The following is a 17,508-nucleotide window of genomic DNA, read 5'->3' as shown; positions in this document are numbered from 1 at the left end:
GTTACTTTATCATTTTTAAATGGTACACCTTACAAACGTTCATAACAATTCAAACGGATGGACTAAGTAACATTTATAAGAAAAACTTAACAGTGTTTAGTTATTTTTTATTGCCAAAAAGTTTTTTTTGTTTTATATTAATGATTACTCACCTTCAAAGTCCTTATTCGTGGGTTTTGGAACAATTTTGATTTATGTTAAATTATCTTCTGACACTGAACCATATAGGAGGTACATTTTGTGATCACTTATCGTGACTATATTGTTCTGTAACTGAAGATGATGTAACATGAATTGAAACTGGTACCAAATACCACAAATATGAGGATTGTTTAGGTCACTTATATACTAACAGAAAAATCCAGAGGCTTTCAGTTTCTGGTTTTGCACAGTAAAATGGTTTGCCAAATATAACTTTTAAATTCTGAATTGATGGATTGGTCAATTATATTATTGGCTCCTTATATGAGTCTTATATCTGGCCCATGACTAGTAGTATGGTGTCAAGAACCAAATATATATTTCAAGGTGATTCACATGATTGGGATGTAGCGTGTTGGTCTTTTTTGACAAGAAGCTTACAGTTATGTTGTGGGGGGAATTACAGACAATGCAAAAAGTGTATGGAAAAGTTAAAAGTCAAGACAATCGGAATGTAAGATCGTAGCCATCACTCAAGACAAAGAGAGAAAGATAGACTAAAATAATACAATTACTTTCTTTCTTATTTCACACGTGCTTTGTGAAGCACATGAAATGCATAAATGCATGTAATAAATTTATTGAATAAAGATTTTTTGAACTTTGAACACAATTTGACACTCATATGTGATTGTAACGACTTATGACCACATTTTGTGGTTTGACGTCATTGCGATCAGTTCTTGAATTATTTCAACTAAATAACTATTAGAGAACGTTATAGACAAAGCAGAAAACATATATTTGTATTGTCTTCATGTTCTAATTGTTTTCATTTTATTAGATAATCGCATATTCAACAGGCTTCTGTCAGCTGATCGCAGATAATAACTTCATGGCATGAGTAAATAAAAGAGTCAAGACTTGTTTACAAGGCCCTACATTAGTAATGTTAGTTTCTTACATTAGTAAAATAGATTGTTCTTTTAGTAAAGTGTTTGAGATTGTTATAGATTATCTCATAGCTGTTATAAGTTGTAAAATCTGTCAGCTTTTGATAGCGAAACTTACAACTGCATGGACAATGTGTCTTTGTTTTTCGTACAGTAATAAGTAATCTTATGCATACAAAAATGGTATTAAAATGTATTACTAGCTCTACAATAAGCATTTTAGTGAAATAATAATCAAGTGTGTTGTACTGTATTTTAGCAAGTGCGCAGTAGGAAAAATTACACATGCTAAAAGAATTTTATCAAAGGGTTAAATTGCCTTTAAATGTACAGGTATACACAATATTCACTAATTTATCGTCATATGGCCATAAAAAATTGAAGTTTTGAAGTAAATTTTATAATTATTGTTGCTACCCTATGACATTTACTGATGATAAATCTGAATAAAATATTAGATTGCACATCTCGAACATAGTGTTATGGCTTTCAACTTTAACGATGTGTAACTAACTTTATTCCTCTCTTCTTTTAAAATATTTAGATAACATGTTTTGCAAGGGTCATTAAGGTACATTGCCAGCATAAACTATAACTGTTATCGTTTCATTTACATTAATTAAACTATTCAAGCTTTCTATGTGATTGTTCAAGCTAATAAATTTCTTAGCTATAATTATAACCCATTATTGTAATGATTGCTTAGTGTTCACTTTCTTTAACTTGATAATTTCATTATCAAATGTTAATTTTGTAGTAAAATATGACTAGGGAATTATTATTTTGCAAATGACTGACTGAAATCAGTTTATGTTTAGTACCAAATTCAGTCCCATTGTTATTAACATCTATTTAAGTAGTGGTATACAATTTCAGTGAAGTCTTGTAAAATTTAGAATAATGTCTACTTTACTGTTTTTATTTACGCTTTTCATATACTCAAGATATACTACTTCCGCTTCCAGTTGCTGTAAGTTATCAGTGTCGTTTTTATTATGTATTTTCTTTATGGTATGTTGTCTATAATATGAAATAATTATTCTGGTTCAGTCGGAAGAAGTAGGTAGATTTTGTGACAGATGAAATATTAATTTGATTTGTTTTAGAAATATAGGTTTCCACCTACATTTGTACAAAAACTGTTTATCTCTATATCCATAAATAACGGATTTGTGAATTACTTCAGTTTAAAAGCTCACTATATTGGATTGAAATAGTGAATTAAGCTGGCCAATGAACTCAGCTGAGATAATTATAAGATCAATAAAGTTTGATTCTTTTGCCAGTGTTTGGTGATTGAAAATTTCTAATGAGATTTACATGTAATCTACAAAATATCTAAAAAACCATCAGGAATTTAAAATAAATTTATAACAAAATGTTTAGGAAATGTTATATGCATTCCAAAACACGTTTTACTTTTCTTTAGATCCATAAACAAAAAAGTTCTGAATTTAAAAAATTTGAGTAGCCGCCACACCATTTAGAAAGAATTGGCGTATCAAGCTTGCCAACAAACTTAGCCAAGATATTTGTAAGATAAAATTCAGCTTGTTTGGGGGTTTTTGGGACAATTATTGTTTTCACAAGGTGCATTACATAGAATAGACATATAACCAACCGCAGTTACAAAGTTTTATTATTTTATATAAAATAATATTTTCTTTATATAGTTATAAATGAATATTAATTGTTTTACTTTACAGAGGCATATACAGTATTTACCTAATTACAGGATAGTGTGTAAATTTTACATAAAATTATACCTTTTTTAATTTTAATTTATGAAGTTTACTGTAAATAAAAAAAAATAAATAAAATTGTCAAGCTTTTTAAACATTTAATGTATCAAAATTAGGCATTACTTTAAATTAAATACAAGCATGAGTCTAATATAAACCAGGCTTTTCATGTATATTAAATATACATAAAAATTTTTTAAAGTAGGAGAATGTCACACCATATGTTACATAACAGGCATCACTGAGTTTGCATTCAAAATTTGAAATCTATAGCTCATTTTATTCTCAAGAGCCCATGGACAAATAAGACAGACACACAATCATACAGAAATTCATGCCAAAATAGTTTACAGATGAAATATTTCTCGAGATATTTTACCACATGATGATATATTCACATTTTTTTTAAGAATTTGGGTTTCATAGCAGTGTTTAAATGATAAAAATCTAGGCATAAAGTTACTAAAAGATGATGTATGTGTTGGAGAAGTTAGGCTACACATGTTAATATATCTTATGATTTTCCTCAATTTGTTTATGAATTCATTCTATTTTTCTGTTGCAATCACGGTTGCCCATAAGAGCAATTTAACATTATTCGCTAATGCTCAGCCAAACCTCATGGAGTGAGATAATCCATCATCAAACTCAGTGTTGCTTATGATGGGTGAGGATGGTTGAGACACTTCATGCAAAATTTCAAATCTATGGGTCAGTTTATTTTCGGAATATTGTGTGGACAAACAACTGACAGAAAATAACATTTTTCCAGCCCCTTGAGTGATAAGTTTTGCTAACGCTCAGCCAATTAACCAATGAATAACATGCTAAAAGTCTCTAAACTTTTTTGTGTCCTGCTTGCTCTGTAAATTTTTCCAAACATTATGAACACTTGAACAATTTTGGCTTGAGTCATATTTTAAATTTTTTTTGGCATGTCTTGATTTGTTTTAAGTATCTCTCTTTAGTTCTTTTTTTATTCCTGAATTATAATTATTGTCCCACATCTCATCATATCTTACTATGCACTTCTAAAAGCTATTCCCTTATTTTGTGTAATTGAGCCAAAAAAATCTCAGTGATTTCCAATCTGAGCAATTTTTATTTTTGCTCAACAATTTGGGAACCGTCGGGGACAGACTTTTCTGATGCCAAAATGCTTTTATCTTCAACAGTGTCTGACCTTCGTTAAGGTCAAAAACTGCATAAATATAGTGGCATCAGTGAGACCTTACTTTGGATGTCAACCATGACTCAAATCTCCACACTTTCTCATCCTTGCTATCTCAATAAAATAATTGAACCTGAGATAAAGAACATTTCCTATCAACCAATTCAAATGTTCAATGGTTTAACACCTTCTTCTGTTAAAAACTTAAAAATAATATGTTGTGAAACAGATAATGTAGTTTCACTCATGTCTGCATTGGTGAAAACAGGCCATCAGCCAAGCTCCTCAATTTTGGTAAAAACTTCCATTCTTAAGATTTATTTCAAAACACAAATATGAACACCTGTCACTTTACTACATATTAATAATGTGCATATGTAGCTTCTTTTGTACACCACATGAAATTTATACTAACCCTTACCAGTGTTGACATAGTACAATAGACAATATTCTTTATTCATAAACATTGAGTTTAGAATTTTTGTCAATGCAATAAAGGACATACAGAACATAAAGTTTAAAATATCAGTTCATGATGCAATTGATTTCCAGTTCATAAACTCTTGAATAGTGTAGAAGGGTCGCTGGAGAAACCAACTTTTGAGTGAGTTCTTCAGGTGTTTGACTGGTGTTTTCTTCAGAGAGCCTGGTAGAATGTTGAAATAGATTGCTCCTTTGTATGATGGTTTCCTCTCATATAAACTTAGGTGGTATGTTTTAAGAGCAAAGTGGTGTCTATTTCTTGTGTTGTAGCAGTGATGGTCTCCAGTTCTAGTCTGTCTAGTTGTTATGGAGTGCAAAATAGTATCAATTATATAAAGAGCTACTACTGTTAAAATCCTCAGTTCTCTGAAGGCTTCCCTGCAGCTGTCTCGTGGTCTCAGTCCAGTAAGAACTCTGATGGTTCTCTTTTGTATTACTAATACTCTTTGTAAATTTGTGGCTCTTGTACTTCCCCATACAATTAATCGGTAGCTAAGATGGAGCTGGTTTACCATATCTATATTGCTAATTTGTTTAATTCATCGTACAGTACTACATAAAGGCAGGAGCTAAGTTTTTTTGCAGAGTTTATCCACATGAGGTTCCCAGGATAGTTTGTTGTCTAGAGTCAGACCTAGGTATTTTGTTGATGTTGTTACCTCTAGCTCTGGGAGCCCCTGTGATGGTTTCGGGAGGCACTGCTGTGTTTTCTTCTCATTTAGTACCAGATCATTGATATGGCAGTATTAATAATAATAATAATAATAATAATTTTATTTGTCATGAAAATGTATTACATCATTGACAAAGTCATAGTATATTGCTTATTGTTAACCAAGTCAATACAATAGTCAATAAAGTCTTACAAGTAAATTAAATAAAAATAAATAAAAAATCACAAAAATGACAGTACAAATTGTCAGTAACAGTAACAAACACATTAAAAATCAATACTTTTGGTGTTGAAGAATTCATCTAGACTGTAAAACGGATTCTCCAACAACCAGGAATATAACTTATTCTTAAAGATATCAAAGGGATATGAGCAATATTTTTTCTCCAGAAAGTTATAAATTTTCAAAGATACTACAACATGACTGGTGAGGGTTTTGCTTAATCGAAAATGTCCAATTTCAGCATTGTTTCGATTACGCGTGTTGTGGTCATGAATTTTATGTTTAAAATTTAACAAATTTGGATTTTTATGGATGTAAACCACCGAGTCATATATATACAAATTTAGAACCGTCTGAAAACGAAAAACGAAAATTTATGAAATGGGGTTTGCAATGCTCTCTGGTATCACACTTTTTTAGAGCCCTAATTGCCTTTTTTTGTAATACTAGTATTTCGGAAATTCTGGTGCAATTACCATATAGGACTAATCCATATCTAAAAACAGATTGGAAAAAGGCAAAGTATGCGGCTCTTATAGAATTTAGTGGTACAATATCATTCAGTCTACTCAGAAGATAAATGACTCGTGAGAGTCTTTTATTTAGATAATCAATATGTGTTGCCCATGTCAAAATTTCTATCAAGGTTGATACCCAAGAATTTAACTGAGTCTGAATAGCTTTCGTCGTCCAATGACCCAGCAATATGCCTAAGAGTAAACAACATTTTTGTTGTTGTTTTGTCTTTATTTAGCAAAAACCCATTAGCATGAAACCAGTTTGATGCATTTTTTAATGTATCATTTGCCAACAGCTCCAGATCATGTACACTTTTGACTGACATTAAAAAGTGTAGTATCATCTGCATATAATATGGTTTTCGAGTTAAGAGATAATGGTAAATCATTTATATAGATTAAAAAGAGTGGGGGACCTAGGACGGAGCCCTGTGGAACTCCCCACTCCACGAGGGCTTCTTTAGACCACTTACCATTATTAAAAACCAGTTGCTTGCGATTGTTAATATATGATTCAAAAAAATTTAGATTAGGCCCAGAAAATCCGTAATGTTTTAGTTTAGATATAAGAATTTTACTATCAACACAATCAAAGGCCCTGCTCAAGTCACAAAAAGTAGCCCGAGCAAAGCCCTTGCTCTCGAAAGCTGAGTGAATTTGTCTAACTAATTGATCTAGAGCATTAAAAGTTGATTTATCCTTTCTAAACCCCAAATTGTGAAGGTTCCAGAAGGTTATTACTTTCCCAGAAAAGTAGTAATTTGCTTACAAACCAATGATTCAATTAGCTTACCCAATACAGGAATTACAGAAATTGGGCGGTAGCTTTGAGGTTGGTCCTTAGGACCCCTTTTAAAAATTGGACATACTCGTGAAATCTTGAGTTGCTCAGGGAAAATACCGTCATGAAGCAGATGATTAATAGACACTGCCAGAGGTTCAGCCACACTACCAATAATACTTTTTAACAAATAGTATTGCTTTGCCATATCAAAAGCTATATACGAATTGATGTCAAGTTGTTCTTTGTTCTTTGTCTTTCTCAGTAATAATAAGGGCAGTGTCATCAGCATACATCACAGCCTTGCAGTATTTCTCCAGATATTGTGGGAAGTCATTTGTCAAAAGAGTGTAAAGTACTGGACCAAGCACAGATCTCTGAGGTACGCCTCTTGTTACTGGTAACAGTTCCGACTTTATTTTATGAATTATATTCTGTTGCTTGATGATGTAAGCTCTAAAAGTTGTTTCCTGTTGCTCAAGTAGCTTTTGAACCAGTCTGCCTCTTTGTCTTTAATTCCTAATGATCTGAGTTATTTAATTACTAAGCCATGCTCTAGGCAGTCAAAGGCCTTACTGAAGTCTAGAAAGATACTTGTGGCTATACAACCTTCTAGTTTGTCGTTTATAGATTCAACTAGCTGAATTATTGCTGTGGTTGTTGATTTATTCTTCTTGAAGCCATGCTGTCTTGGAGTCGGAAGTTCATTTTGATTCAGGTTGCCTAGAAGTCTTTTCAGGATGACACGTTCTAGAATCTTTGAGAAGGTGGATATTAGTGAAATGGGGCAGTAGTTGCATGGTTCATTCGTTTGACCGTCTTTATATTTAGGATATATTTTTGAAGTTTTTAAACAACTTGGAAATATTCCTTGGGAAAGAGATTTGTTAATTAAATTTGTTAGTGGGATGATAATTTAATTTTTCAATATTTAACCAATTTTGATGAAAAATCATCTTCTCCTGCTGAGGATTTTTGTTTTAGTCCATTGACAGTACAGATAAAGTTACTGCTGCCATTGTTCGCTTATCAGCATCACGATGCTTAATGCAACCATCATGCTTTCTGTGGCAACTTTATCTTACGTTTTCTCAGCTGTCTTTGATGCATAAAAAAAAGAAAGAAAGAAAGAAACACTTCTTTATTGAGGGCGAAATTAGGACCATATGGTCCTTTCTTACATTTAACCTCTTAAAAATATGTCTTAACAAAGCAAATTAAGGCTAATTAACTATAACACTTACACTTACAGTATTCCATTCACTCTTCCATTCACACAGTCACGATTCAAAGAGCAGCCCCGCCACCCGCCCCAATTATCCGGTCCAGGTATTTTTGTCTCAGCTCCGCCACAAAAACCGTTTTCGGCTCTCAATTTGTTTGACAGGATCTGGTAAGGAGTTCCATAATCTACAGGCGGTAACGGTGAAGGATTGGTTATAGGTTTTGGTTTTGTGTATTGGAATTCTGAGACTTAGTGCACCAGACTGAGTCTCTCTGGCCGAGTGTCTCAGATGCATGGCAACTGGCATAGCCAAATGTAACTACATGTAACATAACTATATATAACATTATAGTGTGTACATAAGTATAATCCCGATCTGAGATTGCAAAAGAAGCAGACTCTGTTCATATTGTTGAAGCAGTGATATCTAACCATTATTGAACTTTGAAGTGCTGTGGCTTACCACTCGTCCGGTAGGAACTTATTAGGTATATTGTTCTCTACCATTCATTACAAGTAAAGGCATTCCAAGTCTAAGCGATCCTCTTCTTAAACCACTTAAACAACCGGGAGTTGATGATTTATACATCTTAAGCATCAAACTGGGGCCAGGAAGGTTAAAATAAAATTCATAAAGCCATACTGTGGTACAGTAAAAGCCATTATGAACATATTGCTGTTGGTATTCACAGCAACTATCTAACTGAAGTAAGAACGGAACAGTCAACAATCTCGATCCCCCACATTACTATTATAAGCAAAAGACTGCGACAAAGAAGAAAGAAACATGAAACTTTCAAATGTTGCTGGGATTTAAAAGATGCATTTTGCCTTTTTAAATGCTGTGAATTGATATTTTAATTCAGTCTTCTAATAACTTTATAGTACAAAATACGTAAATAATTTTATACAAAACCTGCCAATAGCTTGGATAGCAACTACTGCCTAACCTGCCCTTACCTCTGACTATACACTGTTATATTATCAGCATAGTCAGTATCAAAACAAAACTAGGTGAATCTTTTTACTTACAGAGGGCACTGAGCCAAGGTTCTACCCTTGAATATCAATGAATTGATGTATGGATACTTTCTTCGATGACGAATACTGAGGTCTATCTTAGTTGTGAAAGTTCTTGAGCAATTTAGACACTCAAACTCGTCACGAGCTACAATGACATAAATCTGATCAGATGAGGATGAAAGCAGTTATTGATAGTGGGCCTATATATTTATAATTCTTTTTACACAATACTAGGCTATCTTATAGGGATAGTAATACCCAGGAAAGTAAACGTTATTAGTTGTTCTTGATTCCAGCGGGTAATGAGGAAAAAAGCAGTAATGTGTTACTTTACAAAACTGGGCTGGTTATCGAACTGGCCATGCAAACTTTTCACCAGCGAATATCGACCCATCTCTCTGTACTCACATCTTGTACGCTTTTGCAACCTTGGATGATGCAACTCTAACAATTGTTCCATTTGACAGTAACGCTGACTTTACAAAAAGGTGAGTAACTTGTATCACTTAATTTTTGTTGACATTATAGCAATGCTAGTTTACACCATGGTTCGATATTCCACCATTCTTCTTACTTTATCATCATGTACATTTACAGGATTCTATGCATCAGTGACAGCATTAAAAAAGAAAGGACTGAAAATCCTGTTATCTATCGGAGGATGGGTTAGCTCTGAGGACGAAAAGTGGAGAAGACTTATCCGCAATGTGCATGCACATTCAAACTTTATTACTTCAGTTGTCAAGTTCCTCAAAAAGTACAACTTTGATGGTCTTGATATGGATTACGAGTACCCTGGATGTCCTCAGGTACACAATCACATTTTTTCCATTCAAACTTCTGTAATGGAGTTAAAGATAGCTTAGCTTAAAATTAACCTAGACAAAAAGACATTTATTTTTGTATTATTAATAGGGTAACAGATTAGCAAGTCGGACTACCGATTCAAAAAGTTTCAACAAGCTAATGTCTAGCCTGAGAAGAGCACTTGGAAACAAATATTTGCTTACAGTTGCTGCTGCTGCGGGAAAAATTAAACATCAAAGAATGTAAGAATTGTTGTAATTATATCTTTATTTAGATAGGATGATTGTATATCATTCTCATAGCCCTATTTAATATTTTAATTTATTTCCTAATAAAGGTTATATATTGACCATTGACTAAATTTAGAAGTTATAAATAATAGACAACCTTAGGGCTTGTCACTCGGTCCAATGATCTTTCTACAGGTGTTTTTTGTATCCACAGGTTATCACATGACAGAACTATGTCAGTTAGTCGACTGGGTAAATGTGATGACCTATGATTACCACAGTTACGCTGACGGTGTGACAGGAGCCAACGCACCATATGGTTCTTCTACAGGAGTGGTGAGTAATGGTTAAAGAATAAATTATGAAATGTGTCTATAATCATTGAGAGCAGTTTTGAGTCCATGATTTAATTGTGTTCTCTGTTTAGTTAATTAGTAAAAGAAGACTTTATTTTTTATTTTAATTGTGATTTTAATGAATGCATAATAGATGTCAATTGTAGGGCACCTTTCTTGTACAAAGGTTTAAATGGCCATTGTTAATTTTAGATACTGGGTTTATTGTGCAGTCTTAAGCAACTGATATAAATTATTTATATGTATGAGTGCAACGTTAAATGGGTGATGCCAATCGTTGACACTTGATTATCATGCATCGGCTTAGTAAGCAAATGTCACTTGTAGAGACTTAGTTTTCATGGATATAATTTAGTTTGAAATGTCAAACTTCTTTATGATTGACACAAAGATGATTGAAATTATTGTTACTGGTACTTAGTTTTTATGTACAAGCTTAAGCATATGGTGTGAATCAGGACATGCTTCTCTTTGACTTTGTTTCTAGAATAGAACTGTATCATTTGAATCTCCTTCTTGATCTTAACACCCAGTTGTTTTAACTTCTGGTGGTTCCAGTTCGGAGATTTTAGTTACTTTTTTTAATGATGGGTTTCTTTTGGCTTTCTCTGTCCCAGACTGCATTCTTTACTCCCTCATGGTTCAGTCTAGTTTATAGCTGTGTTTATGCTAGTAGCCACTCATTTGGGTGATTATGTTATTTTCTGTTCTTTGGTTAAGTGGTCTAAGAAGTGATACTTTTGTCTTGGATCTGGCCACAGACAACTTTAGTAATTTAATGTTAGCTTATAATTGACAATTCTCACATGTGTATGTATTGACTAAAAAGATTATTTGTTAATTCTGTTGTTTGTTATTTTATTTTTAGTGTAGTTCAACCTTTTAGCCTAACATGCATGGTCATGTGTGCTGAGTGTAAAGGCAAGATCAATAAAAGATCTTGATCCTACAAATAACAGGTGCATCCTAATTGTATCAAATGATGTTGTATATGAGTGCTTTTAAAAATTAATGTTTAGACATGAGTATTAAAATCTATAAATGAAGATATATTCAGTCTATCTTTCTGTCAATTCTGAAGCTACTATTAATATCCTTCAACAAATGCATCCAGTAAGTCACTCTCTTCCAAATATTGACCCAATGAACTCAGTCCTTTATCTGAGCTTCTTTTGGTTGCTCCGGAGATCGTAATGAAAAGATATTACAAGAATCTGTTAATACTTTGATAAGTAGTTTGCAATCCGTGGAATGAGTCACCAAAGAAAATACTAGCCTAAACATCTTGGTTAGTGAGCTTAAACAGTCTGTCTTGTTCTCCCTGCTGTTTTTTTTTCTAATTTTGTCAAGTCCCCAATTCAGTTCACAGAGAGATATTGCTAGAAATCGAGCTTTTACTCTAGAAGTCCCACAGCAATTTTGGTGGAATTGATGGAAATGCTGAAATTCAAGTCGATCCCGTTAAAACGCCAGTTGAATTCTGATTAGGAATTAGAGAAACCTTCAGGTAAAAAACCAGTCTAAGTAGCAACAACTTAAAGGATAAAACACATCCTTAATGGTGATATGTAGTTGTTGGGACTCAATATCAATGGAAAAGGAAAGATTCAGTTCATGACTAAAATTAAACCAAGGAAAATTATGCCTCAGGAGATTCTGACTGGATTTGATAACTGAATAGGAGATATTCATTGTTCAAATATTAGCATTCTTCCAGTATTGGTTTGCTATGTTCCATCTACAGTGAAGAACTTAAAAATTTGCTCAATTTGTGGAATATTGTTCATTAGCATATTGTTCAAGGTATAGTTGAGGATATTGTTGTTGCTGTACTCATGTCATTGTTTAGATGAAGTTTTATTTACATTTATTTATATAAATCTGGAAACAGAGTGATCCAAAAGGGGCACCTGACTCTCCATTTCTAGACAAATATCTGTTGTAGTTGTCATTCTTAAGATATTCAACAACTGTATCGTTTAGAGACTAAAAATAAAAAACGAACAAATCTGGCTCGGAACTATGAAAAACTGTCAGGAAAAGAGAAAATTAATTATTAGAATTAAAAAAAATTACATCCGGGCTCTGAAGGATTTATATAATGTTACCAAGTTAACAATAAAATGAGTTACAGAGTAAAATATGTAGATGCAGATGCAAAGGAGGGGTCAATAATAACAATAAGAAGGTGATAGGGAATTATGCCAACTCATCAACGTTTTTCTTGCTTCATACCAGATACAGGGGGCAGAACATCTAGCTCGGATTTCTCAAGCCTTCCAGGGGGGTCGACCGATGTCCATGAGTAGGGGCATTGCTGTCAATGGCATCGGGGTTGGTTACATGTTTCAAGGGATTCCATCTGTCTTTCGCACACTAACGGGTTAGAACCGAAAGGACTTCTAAAGGGACTCAGACATGTTGCCAATGGAAGAACAAAGAGGCGAGATACTGTTTTGTAATTTTGTTGTGTAATGTAATACAACAGACCTTTAATTAGTACTTATAATTTTCTTGTTATTTATTTTGACATGGTATATATTCTAAACTGTGACATCAACTTTATGCTGGTGATGTTTTCTCTACCTATAGAAGTAGTGGCAGGTGATTTTGGTTCTGCCATCAGCCAGTGATTTTGTTGAAGAGTAAGGTGCAATCAGTAATATGCCTTTGAATTACTACAAAACTGAGGTAGTTACAAACATTTACCCAAACAAAAATGCTTCATTGATTTCAGTTGTAGTCGGCAGCAATTGAACCGAGAGAACATATAGTTTGGGATCTTAAAATCAGTCTGATACAGTCCTTCTACTTTCCCTTGTACATGTTGCAAATTTTATGTAGTGTTCTTGATTCTGTGTTTGATTTTATTCATTACTAAGTGTATGATACATGAGTTCATTCTCACCAGTCCTGGACTTACATGATAGTTTAGACATTGGTGAATTCATCGCCACACATCTTAGATTTTAATGTTTTGGTGTATATTGAACCTTATATCTTAAGGATGTTTTATACCTGAAGAGGAAAATCCCAATTTTCAAAACTAGTGTTTTATTTTTATTATATATATATAATATATATATATATATATATATATATATATATATAACAGGGGTGCTGAAAAGTCCCGGGACGGTCTAATAACTTTTGAACTAATTACAATATAAGAACCAAAATTTACATCAAGCTTTTTGCTCATATAAAACTATTATTTTATGTATTTCACCATGATATCTTGCTTATGGGGGACGTCCCGCTAGGGGTTTGGTGAAAATTCTTAAATAGAAGCATAGGTCGAGTCGTACATCAAATTAAAGGTCTTTTAATTAGAAACATTTTCTGGCGAAAATCTGATGTAAAAACAGTTGATGCATTACAAAATGGCGCACATCTCAAAGATTATAAAATACAGAATTTTTCAAATGCAAACATTCTGGTTGTTAGAGAAAACTGAGACACTTAATCTTTTATTTTACTTCTTTTACTTCAAATCACTTACCAAAACAGTTTAAAACAAATGTTCAAAGTGAGTTTTTTGCCTTCAGTTTGGCTGACAATAATCCCAATCGATTGTAGATATCAGCGTTCTACAATCTCTAGCAATATCAGCGTCTCAGTTTTCTCTAACAACCAGAATGTTTGCATTTGAAAAATTCTGTATTTTATAATCTTTGAGTGTGCGCCATTTTGTAATGCGTCAAACTGTTTTTACATCAGATTTTCGCCAAAATGTTTTCTAATTAAAAGAGCTTTAATTTGATGTACTGACCTCGACCTATGCTTCTATTTAAGAATTTTCACCAACCCCTAGCGGGACGTTCCCCCATAAGCAGGATATCATGGTGAAATACATAAAATAATAGTTTTATATGAGCAAAAGCTTGATGTAAATTTTGGTTCTTATATTGTAATTAGTTCAAAAGTTATTAGACCGTTCCCGGGACTTTTCAGCACCCCTGTATATAGTATATATAGTATTATATATATATATATATAATGATGACAAAGTCTAAAATTCCTATCATCTTTTAAAATAATGGTCACTTATAGCCTATCCATTACTGAAATGAAATATTTCAGAATCAGGTCTGAAAAGCTAGTTATTATAATTTAAAACCCTTTAAGTGCCGAGTTTTTTCAACAATGTTGTTATACAGGCTACTACTACTGGTTTATTGGCCGTGCTCAGAGCAGTTCTGCAGACAGTGTAATGTAGCATGTTTCTCACCCACCACGATCAATTTTAGCAATAATCTTTATTTACTAAATTGCCATAAGAATTTCTTGAATCATCACAACAGGTCCTCGTTAATAAATTAAGTCCACATTCTGATCTCCCTCCTTCTCAGTAAAGTTTAAAACTGCTAAATGTTTAACTCACAACGCATTCAGACAAATCTAAAATTGATAAAAACGTCCTTAACGTTATTAAAACTCATTCCAGCCATACCGATCTGAAACCACAATCTTAAATAGAAAGTAACGAAAACTTGCAACAGCAACTTCAAAAACTAAAAAAACAATAACGTTCTGTTTTTAATGTACCAGGAACGTATGTGAATAATTCCTTAGTTTACTGTCAGAGTTTAGTAGCAATTAAATAGCACTACTATGGATTTGTAGTAGTTCAAATAAATACTACTTGAGGCCAATGTGTAATTATTGTACAGCTGTCAGATGTTGATGTAGCGAAGCAGCTGTTTTAACGTGTTAACACAGGCATTGGTAGTTGCACACAAAAGTGGAATCGCTTGTGTTAACGTGGGCGTGGCAGTTAAGGGGTTAAGAGATATACATGATATATGTGCTTAATTAGTTTTAACATATATACTGTTAACATGTTTACTGTGGGTACAGGGGCATATCATTTTAGATTGTAACCCAAGATCAGAGTATGCCAGAGACCATCTAGCCGCTTGAAAATAATAAAACTGATTTATGAAAAAAATATAGCTCTTCATAAAACAAGCTATTGTGTTCCTTTTTTTGCATAGTGAACAGGATACACTGCCACCCTCTGGTGTTCAGAGTACCTCAGCGTACCCTTGAATATAGTATGTCAATTCCTCTATTAACTAATGCTGAAAAATTATTTCCTGGTATCAAATATAACAAGCAGTATGTAAAACCATAATTTATTTTCTTCTTAGGTTTTACCAAAAGCTATTTATATATTTTCTCTAAAGGAATGTGTTAAGGATGTGGTTTAGGATTGTATATCTTCCTTGTTTATTAGGGGGACAGTATAATGTACTACCTTAATGAATTGAAGTGTCCATCTAACAAAATCGTGTTGGGGATACCTTTTCATGGGCGGACATATACCATGACCAACCCTGGCCGACCACAGTTTGGTGTACCAGTCTCTTGGACCAGGCATGCCTGGCACTTACACAAGGGAAAGTGGCTTACTGGCTTATTATATGAGGTGAGTTTTATAACCTGTACGTAGTCCCATGAATCAATTACAGAGTAGGAGTATGCTAGCCCACTTGTCCCATAACATGCATCACTGAGGTTGCATGTAAAAATTTCAAGCTAAGTTTAACAGCTGTCTATAGTTACGCAATTTAGTGTGCAATTTTTTTCGTTGCCAATCATGGTTTACCCATGATACCAATGTAAAAATGTTCCTTTAACGCTCAAGCCAAATCCCAAGAAATTACATGGACCAAAGACAGAACTCGATGTTGCTTTATAAAGAACTCAAACTCCATACAGCTTCATTTTAACTTTAATTCGTAATTTTGTTCTCAAGATATCGTGCAGACAGACGGAAATGAAATTTTCTAGTCCCTTGAGTGATAGGCTTTGCTAACACTCAGCCAATAAAATATTCCACAAGTATTCTTTTCACTATCATAATATAAAAAAATTAGTGCAAAGCACTCAATTTATAAATGTCACATGCCTTGACCACATGACTTATTGATAAACAAGATTGAATAACACAATTGATCATAGTGTTAAATATAAATATAAATCTGAGATTGAAATATAAAACATTCAATCAAACACAAAGATGTTGAAATTTATTAATTGTTGTTCATTTTTTTTAATCATTATTTATCATATTGCATTTTTTATTTTGTACAACAGAAATTTGTCACAGACTTGAAATTCTGGAATCTGAAGTCCATGTCCTGTCTTAAGAGATCTAAAATAAGTTTGAGGGACGAAGATATTTAACACTAACTCTTTGCGTTTAATTTTGATATAAGAGACAACTAAGACTAAAAAAGAGGTCTGTCTGGTTTACACAGAAGCCATCCAGTGTAATCTAGATGAAGAGGTGTTCTCATTGTCTCATCAGGGTATCTCATATTTTGTCTTCAACATTTTATGGACATTTTCCATTGGAACGAGTGCAGTCAGCTAGCTCAATTAGCCATATATGTGAGGATATAATCAACGTTTAAACTACTACTTATTACCCATAAGATTTGACTACATTTTGGTATTTTACATTCTTTTTTCTCTAATTTGCAGATTTGCTTGCTGATGAAAAGTGGTTACAGTTCAGGAATTGATGAAGTCAATGGCAGTTACGCATGGAAGGATGCCCAATTCATCAGCTACGATGGTCCATCAGACTTAGCCAAGAAAGTAAGAACTAAGAGTTCAATACTTATGAATTTTTCATGGCACTCTATTATATTGTTATTTTTATGTTCTATTACCTCATTTTAAATTGTTCCTTGTACTTGTTGATATTATTTTATCACACGGTAATCCAAAATGAAAAAAATTAAATGTACACCCACATTTAAATTTCACTTTATGAACTGACGGATCAAATCCTTTTAAACCATCAAAGGATGGCTGATAACTTTCTAACCATTTGATCAGTTTTGATATATTGATTTTGTTCTCAACATTAAAGGGTATCTAATTTAACCACATAATGGTTTTCATAAGATTGATCTCAGAATTTTGCATGATTCTATACATTTTGATCAATAAATTTCTTTTTGTGAACGGTTTAATTATTATTTTAAATTTGGAAACTAAACAAAAGTATTTAGAAAATTAAACTTACTAAAAACCCATAAAATTTTTGATAAAAATACAAAGCTACTGTTTACTAAAATACAAAAGTAGTTACTTCATGAAGTAGGGTTTTCAACACGGGTTAATACGAGGTCAACACCATAAGTATCCCAATTAAAATTATTTAAA

General features: G+C 33.0%; 1 pseudogene; it reads left to right on the top strand.

The window, feature by feature from the left end:
• The first annotated feature begins 9,478 nt into the window (after nucleotides 1-9,478).
• Nucleotides 9,479-16,935, top strand: LOC124370760 (annotated as a pseudogene).
• The last annotated feature ends 573 nt before the right edge of the window (nucleotides 16,936-17,508 follow it).

This window comes from Homalodisca vitripennis, unplaced genomic scaffold (genome assembly GCF_021130785.1).
Source record: "Homalodisca vitripennis isolate AUS2020 unplaced genomic scaffold, UT_GWSS_2.1 ScUCBcl_477;HRSCAF=2563, whole genome shotgun sequence".
Lineage (NCBI taxonomy): Eukaryota > Metazoa > Arthropoda > Insecta > Hemiptera > Cicadellidae > Homalodisca > Homalodisca vitripennis.
This window is presented reverse-complemented; position numbering and strand designations above follow the sequence as displayed.